Source organism: Cornus florida, unplaced genomic scaffold (genome assembly GCF_030987335.1).
Source record: "Cornus florida cultivar Cherokee Brave unplaced genomic scaffold, ASM3098733v1 CherokeeBrave_3.0.0_Hap2_Chr05, whole genome shotgun sequence".
Taxonomy (NCBI): Eukaryota; Viridiplantae; Streptophyta; class Magnoliopsida; order Cornales; family Cornaceae; genus Cornus; species Cornus florida.
Window position 1 is genome coordinate 32,383,219 of NW_026775575.1, and position 5,684 is coordinate 32,388,902.

Sequence of the window (5,684 nt, forward strand, 5' to 3'; positions counted from 1 at the left end):
CATTGGTGCCATGTCAGCTATATAAGGGTGAAAATATTATCTTCAAACTTAAAGTGGCTTCATTTAACCCACCTTGACTTTGAGGGGGGCTGTTAGAATATATTCTATAATATATTGTTACCATGCATTATTAGAATATATTCTATAATACATCATTACCATATATAGCATTACCTTATATGGTAGCTGCCTTAATCTACCCTCATTTCCATATATAACGTTACCTTATATGGTAATGACTTGCTCTCCACACATGACCTCTCCTATATAAACCCTTATGTATTCTTGTAATATTACAAATCAATACAATATCATATTATTCTTCTATATTTCTAACATGAAAGATTCTGGACTTCTGTTAGTTAAAGTTTATATAGTGAGAGAGACCTGATGAACGCTGAAAAGTGCGCATTTAAATCCCTTAAGCTCGAGTATTCTAGGACCTTTATCTATCTTACTTTCCCGTTTTAGACTAATTTCATGTTATTATCCTTTTCAGGTGCTTATCCCCAAAATAAGTCAATTCAGCCAAATTAGAGCATAAAAGAAGCAATCTTAAGCTGAATGGAAGAATGGAGCAAAGTGGAAGCAAAGTGGTGGAAATCAGCAAACTTCGATCGATCAGGAATATTTTCGATCGATCTCACATTGATCGATCTCACCTCACCAAGATGGATCAGACCCCTTGTCCTTATCCTCAAAGAATTTCCATCTTCGATCGATCCAACTTTCTTTAGATCGATCGAACTTCCTTGATCTTATCCCCACCTACCACTTTTGTCTTTTTCCCAAAATATCTCAGATTTGTCTTATTCCAAAAAGGCGCCACCAAGGATTGATCGATCTGGCCTAACTTCGATGGATCTCACCACAATTCGATCGATCTCACCTGAATTCGATCGATTGAACCTCCTCGAGTTCGAATTAAAATAGAGTCTAGCTCATTAAAAGGTGGCATGTGGTGCAATCATTTAAGGGACCCTAGTGCACGAGACTTGACCATTGGGTGTCACACTTGAGCTCCCTATATAAGGTTTTTGAGCTATTTTTACCATATCTTTATATCTCAATATATCTTATATCACATATCTTGGAGAGGAGGCTAGAGCTTAGAGAGAAATACATTATTTTGGGGTGTTCTTCCATTCTTCTAGGGTTTTCATTAGGAAGAAGAGCATTTCTACCATGGAGATGGCCCTTAAGGGTTGGATAACTACATCAATGAGTGGCTAAACATCTTCTTGGGGCTAGAGTTAGCCTTAAGCATGCCTTCTAGACCTTAATGCTTTGTATTTTAAGGGAATTTGTGTTGTAATGTTGTCTTGACACTTGATTTTTATATGAATCTTGTTTTTACAATGATTTCTGTTGATTAATACTTCCAATTGATCATTTCATTCTATCCATATGTCTATGTATGCTAGAGTAGATGTTCATGTGTTTATCTCCTGGTTTTGTGATATTGATGCATGTCTATGTGTATTAATGCTATGAATCTAGAGATTATCAAGGCATAGTGCTTGAATAGAATACCCTTGTGGTTTATTTGATGGTTCATACTCATTTCTTGATGGATTGTGTCTCTACCTTAGTTTAACTAGTTTAATTTTCATGTCTTTAGCTTAGAAGTAGTGTAGTTGCTTTACTTTCTTAGATGTGAGGACAATCCATGCTTGTTGTTTGATGCTCCATACTTATGAATGCAAGTACTATAATTCCCTAACTTGTTAGTGTGTTGATTGAGAGCTTAAAGGAAAGAATAATGGCTTAGTTTGATATATTGTTCTATTCACTAGGTTGTTTAGACAATGTATACTTAATTAGTCAATCTATGCTTATTGATTCAATCAATCACACCTCATTGTATTGCAACACATGTTTCCCCTCATTCATTATATATTAAGTGTCTAGAATGGTGATGTTTAGTGGTGACCTTTAAATCCCAAGACCTCTCTCTCTCGTTCTCTACCCTTTTTTTTACTTCAATTGCTTAGTATTGAATTCATTTACATTGTAGTTTAATTAACCAAACAAGCAATCTTTTGATCACTCGACCTACTAATCCGACTTTGTTTCCATATTAACATAGCCCCCAATCCCTTGGGACATCCCTACTCACCCTAGCTATATTAGTAGTTAGAGTTAGTAGTGGTACTTTATAAATTTAAACTTGGCCACATTTTTATTGCAACTTTGGGTGTTAATACGACCTTGAGACAACATCATACCAAGTTTTGGTGCCGTTGTCGGGGATTGAATTGGCAACGCCGTGTTTTGGAAACAATTAGGAATTAGTACTCTTTTGATCGTGTCTTTATTTATTTCTAGTTACTTATTGTGTTTGTTCTTATTTGGCTTGGTGAATTCAGCAAGGAAGTCAAGCAAAGGAGAATTGAAAAGCAAGGGGCTAAGCTAAGCACAAAATGGCTAAAATCTAAAATTTGCAAAGCTAAGCGGAAAAATTAAAAAATGAATTGAAGTTGCTTAAGGACCATTTGTGAGATCTTTCTAACTCAATCTCTAGTTAAATCGTCAGCCCACGTTGTGGCAAGTTCTTATATTCTTAGATAAATCATGAGCCTGCGTGGAGGCAATTTACTTTTCTTTGCATATTGTTCAAGCATGGGAGTATGGGATCATTGTATGTGGAGATTTGTTGATTGGTTTGTTGTGGGGGCGAAGTGATTGCTATTTGCTTGTTATTTGTTTTACTAGTGCATACATGGTCGTAGGTCATTAAATCCTACTCTTGTCCCTCTTAATTTGAATCTTGAATCCATTGTTCGTAATCCTAGGGGAAGAGGTAGTTCTTATCACTCCATTTCATTAATGGAGGAGCAACATGACGACCATGTGGAGGACCTTGGTCACATAGACCAACAAGGCATCCTCCACCCTAATTTGCATCATGACAACATCCAAATACCATTAGGCATGCCTAGACCATTCATCCCACCAAAACAACAAGGCCAAATTCCATTGGGAATACTTCGGCCAATTTTTGCTCCACAACCTCCCATGGTTCAAGTTAATCACAGTGTTCGTTTAGCACCATCGGTTGGGAATCCTCCCATTGCTTTGCATGATCATTATGTTCCAAATGAATACAATGCAGCGACATGCATTCAATTGCCCCCATTTAGAGCACATCACTATGAGATTAAACCGCAAACCATTCAAATGCTTCCTAACTATCATGGACTTCCAAGTGAAGAACCGTATAAGCATTTGGATGAGTTTCTTGAAGGATGTTCCATTGTGAAATACATGGACATGCCAGAAGAAGTGTTAAGACTCAAACTTTTTCCTTTTACCCTTATGGACAATGAAAATATTGGTTCAACAATCTTAGGCCTTTCTCGATAACTTCTTGGGCAGAAATACAACAAGAGTTCTTGAAGAAGTACTACCTGGTATCAAAGACCAATTCTATAAGAACTTCCATTCATGAATTTTCTCAAGGGGAAGGGGAACTGTTTCATGAGGCATGGGAAAGATTTAATGATTTGCTTAGGAAATGTCCACATCATGACATTCCTAAGTGGCAATTAGTCCAATCCTTCTTTGAAAGTTTGCCGGATAATTAAAAAGGAATGGTAGATGCATCTATGGGTGGTTCTTACCTTGATAAACATGAGAATGATGTTTGGCAACTACATGAAAGTATGAGTGAAATTTCCATGTATAGATCTTTGTCCTCTAAAAATGGTAGAATTCTAGATGGAAGGAAGAATGTCGGCTTATATCAAGTTGACAATTCAAATGACATAGCCGCCGAGGTGAAATCTTTAACTCAAAGGTTTGATCAATTTTTGGTCAAGCACAATTCGGCAAATCAAGTGTCTTCCTCCCTTAATTATGTTCATCATCATTCACCAAATGAATCTTATATAACTTGTTCTAGTGTCTTACTTACTACTTCCAATTGTCCCCATGGACATGCGCAAAGTGAGCATTATAAACAAGTTAATACTACATTTGTCAACCAAAGAAATAATCCCTATGGCTCACACTACAATCTAGGATGGAGGAACCATCCAAACTTCTCTTGGAAAAGCCAAGGGCAAGGATCAAACCCTCCCCAAGGTGGTTTTCAAAGAAAGTATGGTCCGCCTTCAATGCAAAGCCAAGGTTCCCAAGGTTATAGATCTTTGTTTCAATCATCACATGGAAACCAATTTTCTAATTCTCATTTTCCTAATCAATTATCTTATTCCCAAGGAAATTCTAGGAGTCCCGCTTTTGAGGAGAAAGTGTTGACCGCTTTGGGCACTCTAGAGGCAAACACTCAATTGCTTCATTCCCATTCTTAATCCATTACTAAGCTAGAAACCCAAGTCGGGCAAATAGCTAGTACCTTGAATGCTAAAGAGAAAGGGAAGACGCCTCTAAATGCCCCACCAAAGTAACAATTTGTTGTAGAAACCAATGAAGGTCACACAATTGAACATGTCAATGCAGTGACGACTTTGAGAAGTAGGAGAATTGTAGACAATCAAATTGGTGTTTACAATGAAGAGAGTGAACCGGTGCAACCAAAAGTTGACACTCGTCCCGTTTCACATTCTATTCCTCCTTCATTGCATGTGCATGATCATTTTGTTGAGAAAGTGATGAAAAATGATTTGAAAAGTGATTTGAAGAATGAGTTGAAAACTTCTTGCGTTGAAAGTGATCCAAAGAAAGATTTTGAAAAAGACTTTGAGCCAAGAGCTCTATTTTCGGACTCCTTGAAAGGGTCCATTTCTATTAAAAAGCAAAAGACCAAGGTGAATGAAATCATCGAAGTGTTTAGGCAAGTGAAGATTAACCTTCCACTTTTGGATGTAATTAAGCCAATTCCAACTTATGCCAAGTTCTCGAAAGATCTTTGCACCCAAAAGAGGAAGAACAAGAGCCAAGCACCAAAGAAAGTGGTCTTGACCGAGCAAGTAAGCTCTATCTTGCAACACAACACTCTCCCAAAGTTTAAAGACCCCGGTTCACCTACTACTTCTTGCATCATTGGTGACCATGTCATTAATCGGGCTCTTTTAGACTTAGGAGCAAGTGTTAATCTTCTTTCTTACTCGGTATATGTTAAATTAGGCTTAGGAGACTTAAAACTGACGTCGGTAGTTTTGCAACTTGCCAACCGATCTATCAAAAAGACCCAGGGTATCATTGAAGATGTTTTGATTAGGATTAATAAGTTCTTCTTCCCCATTGATTTCGTTATCATTGACACGGAACTGGTTTCGAATCCCAAGAGCCAAATTCCCGTTATCCTTGGCCGTCCATTTTTGGCAACCGCAAATGCCAACATAAATTGTAGGACGGGGATAATGAAAATGTCATTTAGGTATATGAAAGTGGAGTTGAACATTTTTAATCCAATCCTGAATTCAATGGATAAGCATGAAGAAGTGTGTGTTGTGGAGAAGTGTGTTGAAAATGAACTTGATAAAGTTGAGTCTTTGCTTGATGTTAAACATTCCCATGGTTTGTTAACCAAAAAGAGCTTAAAGAAAAATGTGTGCAAAGCTAGTGTTGAAAGGGCATGGAAGCCCGAGAATTGCATAGACAAAGGACCATCAATCTCTTTTGATTCAAATCCAACGAGTTCTTTAGGAAACAATTTGTTGGGTGGGATTCAAAGTGCCATTTACCCCGTCAAGGAGGGGATGCACAATAAGATTTTTGAT

The 5,684-nt window shown here is 37.4% G+C and overlaps 1 pseudogene; it reads right to left on the minus strand.

Annotated features, from left to right (window-relative positions):
- Positions 1–3,437: 3,437 nt before the first annotated feature.
- Positions 3,438–3,535, minus strand: LOC132310865 (small nucleolar RNA R71; annotated as a pseudogene).
- Between the last annotated feature and the right edge of the window lie 2,149 nt (positions 3,536–5,684).